Source organism: Chelon labrosus, assembly GCF_963514085.1.
Source record: "Chelon labrosus genome assembly, chromosome: 4".
Lineage (NCBI taxonomy): Eukaryota > Metazoa > Chordata > Actinopteri > Mugiliformes > Mugilidae > Chelon > Chelon labrosus.
The window spans coordinates 17,271,821-17,286,566 of NC_140340.1; the positions used below are offsets into that span (position 1 = coordinate 17,271,821).

The following is a 14,746-nucleotide window of genomic DNA, read 5'->3' on the forward strand; positions in this document are numbered from 1 at the left end:
CTTTGGGAAAATTTACTGAACCTGAGAAACACCCACAACTACATAGATATGGTCAACATTTGGTAAAACCTGACCTGGTCTGTTTGACTATTTATAAAGCCTAAAATATAATGTATCACCTTATTCTGTGTTGCACATATTTATTTCATTTTTGTCAACTGATTACTATATACACCGATCAGTCACAACATTAAAACCACAAGAGACAGGAGAAGTAAATAACATTGACCATCTTGTGACAATTCAGTGTTCTGCTGGGAAACTTTTGGACCTGGCATTCATGTGAATGTTACTTAGACGTGTAGCACCCACCTAGACCAGACCAGACACCCCATAGCAATGACACTCCTTGATGGCAGCAGCCATCCCCAGCAGGATGCAAACTGACACAGGCACACACACAAAAACACACACACTTTAGTAACAACTCAAAAAACATAAAAACAGCACAAGGTGTTGACCTGGCCTCCAAATTCACTAGATCCCAAACTGATCAAGTATCTGTGAGATGCACTGGAACAAGTCTGATCCACAGAGGCCCCTCCCCTCAACCCATAGGACCCAAAGGCCCCCACTAACAACATCCTGGTGCCAGACACCACAGGACACCCTCAGAAGGCCCATGTCCATTCTCTGATGAGTCCCAACTGTTTTGGAGGAACAAGGGAGACCTACACAATATCAGAAAGGTGGTCATAATGTTATGCCTGATCACAATACAATACACTTTATGGAGTACTCTGTAAACAAACACTAGGCAGATCAGTTCATGTCGAGACATTTAAGGACAATCCATCAAGTTTTAATTATAAATGTGAACAAGACAGGTGCTCTGTGGCCTTCTTCTTGAGGTCAAAGGTCAGATGTTTATCTGATGAACTAAAGTGCTTTCTGGAGGATATTAAAGACACATTTTTAATAACAGAGCAACCCTAATGTTGCAACCGCCTATGCTTGCAACTGATAACAGATAACATCAAAACACTAGGAAATACTTTCTCCACCAAATAGCACACTGATAAAATCTTTATGAAGGGTGACTTGTAGATTAGCACTGAAAAAAATAAACCGACAACGCTGACCATACTTCAATATATTCCAACCACAACCACTAAAACACTTCACATTGAACTGGAGGCATTAGACAAGGGTCCTTGTTTTGGTCCAATTTGGACAGAAGAGTTCTCCTAATGCTACATGAGGAGCAGCCTGTAATTGTGTTGCATAATTATTATTTTTTATTTAAGGTCACAGTCCATTTTTCAGCTGATAGTGCTCAAGGACTGAGGCAGATTGACTGAAATGCCCCAGTGCTGGTAGTTTTTTGCTCTCACCTGATAATAAAAACATTGGACGCATCTTCCTACCGACAGAGACTGATATCTTTGTTACTGATTGGCTTAGGATACATAGTTTTGTAAATTTGTCTCGAAACAAATCACACACAGTTTATTGTCCACATCTGCAATACACGCTTCGTTCAATTTATTTATATTTTCTGCCAAAATGAAAATTTATTAGGTTCAGTGATGCAAAGAAACTAGAGACAGTTACTTAACGCTCCTGATTGCAATGTGCATTATGCAACTACGTCTCACTGTCTGAGCTAACAGCTACAGTGGACTATTTAAAAAAAAAAAAAAAAAAAAAAAAACTTATTCCAGAGTATTTGTCTCTCAAGTACTCATTTTATAGTCATATTTATGCACACAGTCTAATACTTCTGTACTGTGTTCTATACAAAAGTAATGTATGTAGAGAAGTGCAAATGGGGTAAGTGGGGTTGAGAACTGATACAAATGGAGGAGGGAGAGGTTAGACGCACATATACAGGTACAGGTATATTAAATTGCGTGATGCGTGGACTTGTTCCTGAACCATAGTTGTATAGCTTAATATAATCAAAACTAGGACTTCACTTTGTCTAACCAAATATAAGTGCAAGTACGTGCATTTGGGTACTGGCCAATAGTGAGTGAGTACCAAGGATGATTTGAGATGTTCCAAGTTTGAACCATATCATCAAATGTACCTGATATTGCTTATCTAGAGTGCAAGCCCTGTAACTGCTTTACATGGCTCCGTGTAGTTAAACTGATGACATTCACCCGATACTGCTGGTCCGAATATGAAGCTGAAGGCCCAAATGTAATGCAACACGCTGCTGATGTGGTTGTGCAGACCCTGAGACTGACTTTCATTCAGTGCCGGCTGGGAATCTCATATGTGGGATCGTACTGACAACAGATGGTCACCAAGACCAATGCACAGGGTGAGAGCTTATTTTTTACAGGCCGTGGGTTGTCTCTGGAGATTTTCTCTCACTTTCTTCAGGTGAGAGAAAATCCTCCCGCTACCGTTAGTAGCTCCTTGAACTCCGTCTTTGTTCGTAACATGTATTGTCCAACTGCTTGTGTTAAAAGAGCTCCAGTAACTCATAGTTTGCAGTCTGCTTTACTTTTTCTTTTAATCATCATCCTAAAATATCCAAACTGCTGACAATGGTACTCCTCCCCTTCCTGCGTAGCTAACGAGAGGTTGATATTATGTTGGTTGTTGGGTGTGGTTGTATTGGAGCAAATACTTAAGCACAGTGTTAGACTGATACTCAGTAATGGTATCGACATTTATTCATTCCTAATCATAACATGCAAATGAACCAGTTTACTAAGTGGGTCATTTTACTACCAGTACCTTCTTAAAAGTGCTTTTTATTTTAATTTTTTACATGTAATAGCAGATTTAAACATTGTTCACATGCTTCTTTTACATAAGTAAATGATTTCAGTACTGACTGAAGCTTGGACCTTTGCATGTGGAGATGTTCTTCCTGTGCCTGCGTGGGGTTTTCTCCTCAGTCCAAAGACATGCACATGTTCAGTTGACAGTTGTGGTTTAGCATGTGTGAATTGTGAAAGGTGTTTGTCTCTCTCTGTAAGCCCTGTGACTAACTGGCAGCCAGTCCAGGGTGTGGACTGCCTCCCTCCAGATGTCAGCAGAGATATGTTCCAGAGCCGCTACAGCGCAATCGGTTAAAGACAATGGATGAATGCATTTCAGTAGTTGTGTTACATGCCGAATTTAGCAGTTAGTTAGTTCACATCACCAGTGTTAAAGTGAAGAAATGAGAGTACAGATATACAGTAGTGTTCTTATGAGAAAGTTGTTTTCACTGGTGCATGTTCTCCAGTAGATGGAGCCAAATCACTACCAGACAAAAAGCAATGAATGGTGAAGCTTAGGTGGAGGCACTTAAAAAAAGATGTGTAATATAACCTACTCTGAGTTCATGCTTGTATTTTAACACGTTTTATCACCCTTTTGTGACTTGGTTTTGTAATAACGTCTGTTTTGTTGAAAACTCCCTACAATGCCGCGTGCCGCCAAGCGATAAAAGGAAATTTAATGATTTCCCTTGCCTCAAAGGATGGATTTTTCTTCACTTTTATTTCCTTTTTCCAAGATAAAGTACTCTCAACATCCAGTATCAGTGGATGAAGATTTAATCTCTCTCCTGATGAATGACCTGCTACTTGTCTGACTCGGGCTTGCTGAGGCGCACTGCTCTGAATCCAAAGGGAAACAATGAAATGACGGGAGAACTTGTTTCTGTGATTCCTCTTCCTCACGTCCCGTGTTTGTGTGTGAGTGTGTGTGTGTGGGATGCAGATGGTGCAGACATTGCTCTCCGTTTAAAAAAAAAATCTCTGGTGAGAGGGGACATTTGATATGCCGGCAGAAAACAAGAGACAAGAAAAATCAGACATCTAAGGGTCGTTTTTCTTCGCGTGATAATGCAAAATAAATGCAGTGCGGACAGATGCACGCCGTTTCACAAGGTTATCGTCTTGTCTTGTATTTTGTTTTTATCAGGTTTAATTGATGGAACCCCCCCCCCACACACACACACATACACACACTGTATTCTAGTATGGTGCAAGCTTACAGGTCCACATAGAACAAAGGAGAGGAAAGATTCAAATTATTACTTCTATTATTCTGCTTCACTGCATTTATTCGGCCGCCAAACTCACTTGCGTACTTCCAGTTCCATATTGAAAAGACGACACTGTTATCTTTGCTTTGCAACATAATTTCATTACATTGTAGTGACATTTCAGACTATTATTTAACATCTTACTGCACAACAGGATCTTATAAAATATAGTTCATCGCTGGTGAAGCCTTGTCCAGGGTTCTGAATGTTTGTCTTTGCTCTAACCTTAATGACCATTCAAGGCCCAAAAAAGGGCAATAAGAGCCAACATCTTACAAAAAAAAAATATTGCCTACTGCAACTCCACATAATGTCATCAAAATGAGCTCCAGCTAAACCGACAATAAAATGCAAGTGTGTGCTGAAACACCTGTATCATTTGTCACACTTCTTCAAAACTACTATGTTTACTTTTTTACATGCAGTGCATTTTGCAGCTAAAATACACTCATTTGCCATTCCATTAGGTTATATTATAACAGTCAAGAAGGGGGATTTAGTGTAGGACTGTAGCTAGTGTACCTAATGAAGTGGCCGGTGAGTTCGGTGAGCCCTACACTTTTACTAATAAAGGTTTTTCTTATTCTTATTCTTATTCTTAGATTTTCATTTGTAAAGGTTGTTGTGTACATTAGTGTATTGAACAACCTGAGTCCACCACTAGTGAAAGATGAATGAATGTGTTTGCATCAGATATGCAAAATACGATAAGATACAACGGAAATGTTAGTAATGTATGTTAAGTTTTCTTACCTTGATTGCAGATGTCCACAGTAGTGTTAAACTTGGATGTAAAACTTAAAAGACAACAAAGTAAGTTTTTTTTTTCTGCAGTGTAATATTGCCTGTTTTGATGTTGCCCTGCTTTTGTGTGTACTCTCACGGTTCACACTAAATTGAGCTCATATATTCTCACTTTATGTGGACATTATTTCCTTCTCTGTGTTTGCAGCTCCCCGCTAGTATCTGAGAGTGTTGGAGAAGTTGGAAAGTCCATTAGGTTAGGCAGGCCCCTGATGAAAACCCATTAATGGCCCTGCAATCGGGATTGAGGTCGGAGGAAAGACCTGGCAGTGCAACCGCACGCGAAGCCATAAAGCCTGATGTAGCTGCTTCACATCGAGCATCTGCAGCAGAGGAAGAATAACCGCGCCGCCCGTCTGCAGACCTGTTGAATTAAAGGGGGGCATTAACTGCTGCTTCCTCTACATTATTGATAGACCTCTCCATTCCTGAGGCCATAATGCCTCCTATTTTTCCCCTTGCAATTTTCTGGTAGACGTCTCTCTGTCTTCAAACACACTTCCATGGTGAAAGCCAGTGAGGGTTCAGGCGGAGTGCTTGCGCTGCTCCCTGCAGGTTGCTGTTATTTTAAGCTCAACCACCACAATCAATGCTGAGCCACGAAGCCCCCACAACTCTTGTCTCCCATGTGAAGTGAAAGTAATCACAGGATGACAAGCATGGGCTGGTGAGTGTTATGCAAGGTGCAACCTACAGTAACAAGACCTAAAGAGGCAGTGAGGTATTTCACTGTGAGGGGCCAATTCACATGACGCCTCAAGCCCAGAGGATGTTTGTTTCTCCCTGTGGTTTGACCTCAAAGAGACAAAACCGGTGACTTTACTTAGATTTTGATGCCAAACGCTCACTAACCGGGATTACCTCATGAGTCACCCCAGCTGCCGCCCACAGTGCATTTGTTTCCGAGGCCTCTAACAGGGAGCTGCTGGCTTTATCTGCTCTCACCCAGCTTGAGACACCTTACCTCACAGCTGACCTCATCCTGTCATATGATTTAATGAGGAGAGCAGAGTCACAAACCACAGTGTCAGAGGTTTGACAGGATAGGTCTATACAATGCACTGAAGATTAATGAGGTCATCTCCACTGTCAATGAGTGTGAGAGACGCAGAAAGGAAGAAAGAAACTTGATGACTTTGGGTATCACATTACATCAGTGACGGAAATAGAATCAAAATAACAGCTTCTCTTTTTATTGTCAGTTGTGAAGTGATGTGAAGTCTGGCTCTGGAATCTGCTTTGAATTTTATGGCCCAGCGCGGCCACTGATAATGTGTTGACATGTTGTTTACTGCTTAGTTTGTCGGGATTTGTGCGTTCTGCCCTTTGATTCAGCTTGCATACTTGCGTGTGCATGTTTATGGAGCTTTCTATGAGCTAGATGGCTTTGGCTTTGTGATGATAACACTCTCAGAGGGCGGTCCAAAATCAATCAAATCCCCCCCATCTCTGCAGGCCATTTCAAAGGTTGGTATTGATTATTCCACCCATTCCTTCCTTTCGGGTGGCCAGACGTAAGAGACTGCTTGAGAAATGGAGAGATGATAATGCAATTACAGAGGGGAAGTCTTTGTAGACTGGACAGTAATGCTGTAATGCTCGGGGAGAGTGGAAGTTGAATGTCAGAGACGAACAGATGTGTTATCATAAACTCGGTGAGTGGTCAGGAGACTAATTCATGTTGTAATATTGAAGTTATTCAAAGGGAGTTTACACAGGGTGTGTGTGGATGGTGTAAGAGAAGGGAGAGGGTTTTGTCATTTTTCATTATTGGTGGTGGGAGGGGAGTTGTCTTTGTGAGAACATAGGAGGATCTTTGTCTCTTTCCTTTCCTGTGATTCCATTTATTTCTGTCTTTTATATAAAAAAAAGAAGAGATCAAATACGTTACAACAAAAGATGGTGTCCATGTGCCCCACACAGAGGCGTGTTGGCCATATGCAGTCAATGTGCTGGAGCCCTCCAGCACGGAGCTATGGCCTTTTCTCTTTTCACTCATGTTTGGTCGCCGTAATAAACATGAGCGGCTTTATGCTCAAAGAAAAGATAAAGCCTTCTGCATTTTTGACAAAAGAGGGACTCATGAGAAAGGGACAGCAAAACGTCAGACTTTAACACTTTATTCAAAGAGCATGGACATAATAGTGATATAATATATATCATTTTTTAATCATCATTTACTGACAGCTCCGAAGACTCATTAAAAAATGTCAGGTTTAAGAAACACAGAGGGAACTGACAAACAATTTATTGTGTAATCTTGTGGATTTGTTCCTGGAGTGGTTGCCTCATCACCATTTACAACCCTATGCTGAGATATGGTAAGTGTATTTCCATTATTTACTTATTACTATAGGATGGTTTCTCATTTTAAAATATTAATAATGCGGGCGGCGCAGTGGTGTGGTGGTTAGCACTGATGCCTCACAGCAAGAAGGTTGTGGGGTCGATTCCATCTTTCTGTGTGGAGTTTGCATGTTCTCCCTGTGTCTGTGTGGGTTCTCTCCGGGTACTCCGGCTTCCTCCCACCGTCCAAAGACATGCTCCTTAGGTTAATCGGTGATTCTAAATTGGCCTCTCTGATACATTTGTTCATCAACAACAGAGCTGAAAACAAACAACACAGCATGTTGAATCTACTATTCAGTCTAAAAAGTCGCAGATAATGCTGGAAAATGCATTCAGGGAAATTAGGACTCATGATCCTACACAGATTGTTTTATTTAGTTAGATGGCTGCTGCATTCATCCTATTATTACAGACAGAAGTCTGCTCTCCTTCCTGTCACCACCACAGAGCACCGCTGGGTGGCGCTAAAACACCGGGGCTGCGCCACCACCAAGCTCAGCGCAAATATACGCACACACAGACACACACGCGCGCGCGCTGTGATGAATCCGGCTTCTCCCTCATCGCTCGGACAGCTCAAACCCGTTTCTCTAACTGCACGAAGACGTTGCCAAAACCCAACTGCAACCAGTATGTGGAAGGAGGATTGTTTCAAAAACACACACACACCATGAATCTTGAATCCAGAAACTATGAGCGGCCGAGCGGCGCGTTGTCCACCTGCCGTGGCGCTCTGGAGGATTGGAAGTTGTGAGTCAGAGCCGGAGGACCAGCAACTTTTATAGACTTTCGAGTCCACCGCCTGCAAGTAGCCAGCAGCCTCAGTTTAGACTCGTTTGACTCGGGGATTGTGCGTGTGGAGAGCTTTGTCACTATACCAGGGGGTTTATGTTATGTGTTGTCCTGGGCGTCTTGAAGCGACAAGGAAATGGCATTTCCATAAAGAAGAGGTCCCTGGCTTTTGTGGCTGACAATGGAGAATAAATGAAAGGGACGCTTCCCGGGATTAACTGACAGAACAACGACAGGTATGTTGACATTACGATGTATATTTTGGTCAATGAACCGTGGCAACAAAAACAGTTCATCTCAGGTGTGTCTGCAAAATAACGCGCAGGCAAACCTTTGATTAACTGGGCTTATCGATTGATTTATCGATTGTTCCCACTATGATAAATAGCCAGTAACTCGTGAGACACCGAGAGGGAACTAAATGCCTTGAGGTGGCGTGCAGGTGTAGCTGCAGGCTGGCAAATGTTCAACTTCATATTGTGGGGGATTGCGCAGCAACGGGAAAATGAATGACTGGAGAAATGCTTAAATTGGACAAAAGTTTCCCCTCTGAGAAATCTGATCTGACCACTTGGGTGCACAGAGATACAAAAGGTGCCGCTTTCTGTGTGGAAATGCATGTATGAAACTTGCCTTTTAATGTTTAAAACAAATGTTTGTGTCTATATATTCGTGCTGACAAATTAAGAAAAGGATCTATCTATCTATCTATCTATCTATCTGCAGTAGAGTGCATTTAATTTGGAGATGATGACTAGTGTGTGACCCCTACCCTTCCTCCCAATGCCTAATTCCGTCTTTATCCCTGCTTTCCCATCACTGGTAACCTCAGACATACTAAACGAGGCTGCCCACAGTAAAGCTCTATACAGCAAATCTGGAGCTAAAGTTACAGCAGGGGCCCCTGAGCTTCCCCTCAACTCCAAAATAAGACAAAAGCAGCTCCAGCTCTTGTTTGTGTCTTAAGAAAGCTCTGTCATCACGTTGTATTCTGTCGTGACGGAATGAAAACGGGCTCCTAGATATCTTTGAATATGCACTGTGAACACTTCTCTTTCCGCGACCCCTCGCCTTTCCGCCGCTCTCACCCTCCCACTTCCTCTCTCCTTCTTTTTTTTTTTTCCAATCCCAGTCTATCTCCTTGTTCACCTCGTTCTTTCATCTGCCCTTCATCTCTTTGACAAGTGTTGTGCGGTCAGCTGTTTTTTTTTCCCTCTCCCCCCCCTTCCCCTCAATTAGTGCTATCATCGCATTTCATCCTGTGGAATACGGGGATGGTAATAACCTTACACTCCTACTGCAGGGTGATACAATTCTGCTGTGATTAATTGAAGTCCCCTCAGAGAGTCAGAGGAGGCGTAGATCTTCCCTTTCACACTCACTGACAGGCAAGCCATTATATTGTTTTATAGATCGCCGTCAGTAGCCCTTGAAGCTGCCTGCGGCCCACTGTTGTTCTGGAGGGTTTTATTGTGCAGGGTTATTGGTTGGTATTGCTGACAGGCGGAGCAAAGGCCACCCTGGGATTACTGGAGATGGGATCCCTGTGACAGTTCCACCGTATTTGACAGTTCCGCTGGAAACTTGAAAAAGATTTGCTGCAGTGGTTGATGTGAAAAGTGGGAATTTCTCCCAGCGCTGGAGACTAAAGTTTAACCAACATAACGTTGCCATAATGCACCTTAACTCACACGTTCTCGAATGACGGCGAGAAATGGTTGCTTGAGCTGCTTGGATGCGACAAAGCACACTGCAGTCCTGCAAAATAACCGGCATTAAAAAGGTGAGACAGATTGGCTTGCATTTCTTTTTAAAGCCATCGTGATGCAGAGCCTGAAGAAGGCAGAGCGCAGACTGAGGTTTGGAGAGTGCACTTGATATGCATGAGCCGCCAGGTGATTTCCAGAAGAAGAGAACACCGCGGATAAGAGGCTTGTCTCTAGTTTTAAGGAGCCACCCCAGGCAGTATTTGTGTTCTCTGCCAGCTTCCTGCTCATTCTGTCAGATCAATAGAGCATAGTATAAGCGACTGGATTGGGATTGCAGGCGTCAGACAAAACAATACTTATAGTTTTTAACTTTATACATGTTCGCACGGTGCCCTCCCAAATGTCTCCATGTAAGCCAGGCATGTCAGTTTATGCAGGGTACATCTACTATACGACGGCCCAGAGAGCACAGCACAGCGGCACCATGAGTTAACCATAAAATCCCGGGTGTTGCATCATTTCAGAAACTCTGTATTCACCGCCAGCCCTGCAGATTTGGTTTAGCGGAACAATAAAAAGTCAGCCATCTATCTACGTGATTACACCCGATTTCAGCACCTCAAGATGCGCTGCTCAGCGGTGCTCATAGGCTAATGTGTTTAGAAAGCACGGTTTGTTCCACCTCTCAAAGCGCCAGCTCGGGCTGCTGGGGTGAATCCGTCGGGGTGCTTGAAGGGAAATTCAAAGCCCCACCATGGCGAATGAAATGCAGCATTGTGACGCTTGTGTGCAACTCTGTCATGTACAGAGGACGAGGAGGAGGAGGAGGAGGAGGAAGAGGAGGAGGAGGAGGACACGAGGAGAGCATATCCCATGTTTTATAGATGCCATTTAAAGGAGCATACCCAGGACGGGCTTGCTGAAATGAACTGTAACCGCAGACTAAACACCAAGACAATAAACAAACAAATTGGTTTTCTGGAAGCCAGCAGTGTCCCACTCATTCGCTGATCCTTGCCGATGCGGCGAGCTGCTTTTTCCTGAGAGATTAGGCTGTGAAGCACAACTCCATCTCTTATTTATTCATGCTGATTTGCTGTGTGCATGTTTGGCTGTGGGTGTGTGTGAGAAAGGGAGACAGAGAGAGAGAGACAGAGAGAGAGATAAAGTGTATGTGAGTACAGCTGTAGTGCAGCAGTGTTTGTAAAAGTGCGTTTATGTGGATGATTTGTGTGGGCACATCATGCATGTGTGTAGAAGCTTTTGTGTCTCCCACCGCTCAATTAAAACTGTGTGCGCTGCGTTGTCATTGTATAAATTCAGCTCCTTCTGTTGTCCGCTCAGTGTACACGACTGGAGTAAAGACGATATGGGGAAGTTTCTATGACTATCTTGTAATACCAAGAATAAACAACTTGTGCCAGCAACTCGCACCAAGTCATCGTTCCAGTTGTGGATTTCCGTTGTAGCATTTTTAAAGGGATTTGTTTGAAGAAATCCAGTAGCTGGGTTTACAGGGACACTAGTATTCCGCCACTGATTAGAATTACACTTCAGTTAAAACCAAAACGTCTCATGTAACCACCGCATACACGCCCGAGCAGCGGGAATATTCAGTCGGATTGAAAAAAATGCGACGTGAACCTGAAATGTTAGCACCTAATATCCACGTGAACGAGTGCCGTTGAAAACGTGTGTCAGTCTTGGCTTGTCCTTTTCTGCTGAATGAATCAACTGTAGTCAGCAAAGTTGCCAAAAAATACTTCTGTTACATTTCCATCAGATTCAACACGCCACAACTGGCAGAATCCCGTGTGTCAAAAATGCAAATTCGTGCACATATCTTTGTTTGATTTTATTTATATGGCTCTGTGTAAACAGTTAAGTTAGAATCATGTTGAAGCAAACATGAAAGATGATTAAACCACTGCAGCTAAAACAGGATTAGTTATTTTCATGATGTCGTTATCAGCCTTAGATTTGTCATGCGCACCAGTAATACTTGGTGGAAGCCCAAAATGATGCTGATAAAAGAAGCTAATTATACAATCATCAGCTTAAACGAATTTTCATTTATATTTGCTCGTTGTTTTAAATAAACAACAGCGTTTATCTTTAAGTTTTTTACCTTAATGATGATATTTTAATGTTTCATGTGGGAAGCCCTGATGTTAACCTAACTGTGTGTAGAGTTTAGACTCACAGTAAGAAACTTTCTAAATCGTTCTTTCATCTTTGCCTGCAGAGTTGACATATGCAAGATCAGAGATTATATTCAGGACATTGAGTGTAGAAGAGGCTCCATGGCGGTAACTTCCAGATTTGTCGGCCATCAGACTTCTCTACCAACCCTCTTTTCTCTCTCTCCTCCTCCTCCTCTTCCTCCTCCACTCCCTTCCACAGTTGCCTTTCCTTGATGTAGTCAGTATTTGGCAGCTTTCACTCTCAATATTGTGCCATTGTGCTGAATTCCCATCAGCTCCTTCTCCTGCACAGCAGCAAAGAACTCAATTCTCCGAGCCTTTAACCATCCGTCCAGTGAAAAGGTAGGGGAATTGCAGATTTTGCGAAGCCCCACTTCTAAACCTTGGTTCCTGGGGGAGCAAGGGAGCTCACCATTTTTTTCATGGCAGATTTTTTTTCCCCCTCTCCATCTCTTGTGGTGCCCGAGGGTCCTTAGCAATGTATATATTTTTTCTTCTGTTGCTATCAGGCTCCGCCTTGCGCCTGTAATCATTAAACTGCAATTTGGGAAGAAAATTGCAATTACAGGGTTTAAAAATGGCCCTCTTATTTTCTACGCTTCTAATTTCTTTGTTGAGAAAGCCGGAGAATGGCAACCCTGTTGTGATTATATTAAGTGAATCGGACTCAATGAAATTGGCAGTTACTGTCAAAGGTCTCCCTAGTGCTTTTTTGGTGAAGGGCTGGTTAAGATTAATTGTAAACTGACTGTTGGGCAATTTCTCCAGTTGTTCGCTCGCATGATTATTTTTCTATCCTTCTGCTCCTCAACATGTAAACAATCAGAGGAGGGCTGGGTTTTGTGACCTGGCATGGAGGCCAGTCATTATGCGAGCCCAATGATAAAGGAGCTGATCACTCTCAAAGCAGACTCCTGTTTTGAAAATGTCATTTAGTGTATTGTTCAAGAGCCAGAATGAGAGACATAAATTAGTTTTCTTTCTTTCTTCCATGACAGAATTAGCTCAGCAGTTCACACTTCTCTTTCATCCATTCAAATACGCCTTCTCCGTCGGTCAGTAGGGTACTCAATGTGCTTGCACTATAAATACATGAAGAGTGTCTTACTTATAATTGTTCCTGTGCAGCTGGATTTTTATTCTGACTAGCAGAAGAAGCACCGCCGTGTGATAGAGAGAGAGAGAGTGGGGAGTGTTTTTGAGTTTGAGCCAGGATTGTCAGGTAGGAGTTCAGTTGGGCTCATTAGTGCCTTTCTCGGTGGCCACTGCTCCATCCACAAGGGATAAACAATTACCTTTGAAAACTGTTTTGTAACACCCAGTGGTAAACTCATGTGACATCTTGTTTGAATCGTTCCTGCAGTAATGCTGTCGGGTATGCGTTTTAGCATGTAAGTGTGAGTCCAGTTGCTTTTTAAATAAAAGTTTATTTTGTAATACATCACAGACGTCATAGATTTATTAATTCTGTGTAAAATGTATTAGTAAGTTTTGTGGAAATTAAGCCCGCTCTTCTTCCCAGGGCGTCAAATAATGCTCAACACTTCTGGCGTGACAGGGATACGATATAACCATGATATTTTACTAAACCTGACCAAGAAGTTTTAGTTTCTGATTATACACTGCCTGGCCAAAAAAAAGTCGCCACCTGGATTTAACCAAGCAAATAGGTACGAGCCTCCTGTTGGATAATTACTGCATGGGCGATTATCTTTCACCTGGCAACAAGTTATTTAACCCCAACTGATGCAATGAGTAGCTTCTCATTTCTTAAACAACCATGTCGAAAGAGACATCCTGTGGTCGTGGAAAAGATGTTAGTTTGTTTGAGAAGGATCAAATTATTGGCATGCATCAAGCAGAGAAAACAACTAAGGAGGTTGTAGAAACTACTAAAACTGGGTTAAGAACTGTCCAACGCATTATTAAAAACTGGAAGGATAGTGGGGAACCGGTGTCTTTGAGGAAGAAATGTGGTCGGGAAAAAAATCCTGAGTGATCATGATCGGCGATCACTTAAATGTTTGGTGAAATCAAAACGAAAAAAAAAAAAAAAACAACAGTAGAACATCATGCCTAGTGCCTACTGTACAAGCCTGTGGGGGCAGTGCTATGATCTGGGGTTGCTGCAGTTGCTCAGGTCTAGGTTCAGCAACATTATGTTCCCAAAAGAATGAGGTCAGCTGACTACCTGAATATACTGAATGACCAGGTTATTCCATCAATGGATTTTTTTCTTCCCTGATGGCACGGGCATATTCCAAGATGACAATGCCAGGATTCATCAGGCTCATATTGTGAAAGAGTGGTTCAGGGAGCATGAGACATCATTTTCACACATGGATTGGCCACCACAGAGTCCAGACCTTAACCCCATTGAGAATATTTGGGATGTGCTGGAGAAGGCTTTGTGCAGTGGTCAGACTCAACATCAAATGTGTCCTGTAATCAAAGCTGAAGGCGGTCCAACAAAATATTAGAATGTGTAACCTTTTTTGTTTGGTTTTTTTGGTGGGGACTTTTTTTTTGGCCAGGCAGTGTAACGTATGAGTGAGAGAAAACAAGCTCCCGTTCAAAAACTAAATTAAATTCAGTGACAAAATAATGGTCCCACACGAAAATCCTGTGACCAATGCCTCCAGCCTTCTTCTAAGAAAACACAATGTGGTGCAACAGTGTTTGCCTTTGTTGTCTAATATTGCTGCACATGGTTATAGTTGGAGTCTATTGGTAACCTGGGGTCTCACTGCCACAGGAGACGGCCAAAGCACGACTGCAGGCAGTGGTCTTATGGTAAATGGTCTTGAATTTAAATAGCACTTTTCTACCTATTAGCATTCAAAGCTCTTTGCAGTAACAATGTCACATTTACCCACTCGTTCACACAAATG

General features: G+C 42.6%; 1 protein-coding gene across 1 annotated transcript in view; it reads left to right on the forward strand.

The window, feature by feature from the left end:
* Positions 1 to 7,337: 7,337 nt before the first annotated feature.
* Positions 7,338 to 14,746, forward strand: part of tafa3a (TAFA chemokine like family member 3a) — a 93,268-nt gene continuing 85,859 nt past the window's right edge. Inside the window, exon 1 of the mRNA XM_084542116.1 lies at positions 7,338 to 8,178. The gene's annotated coding sequence lies outside the window, so the exon portion shown is untranslated. The remainder of the gene's footprint in view (positions 8,179 to 14,746) is intronic.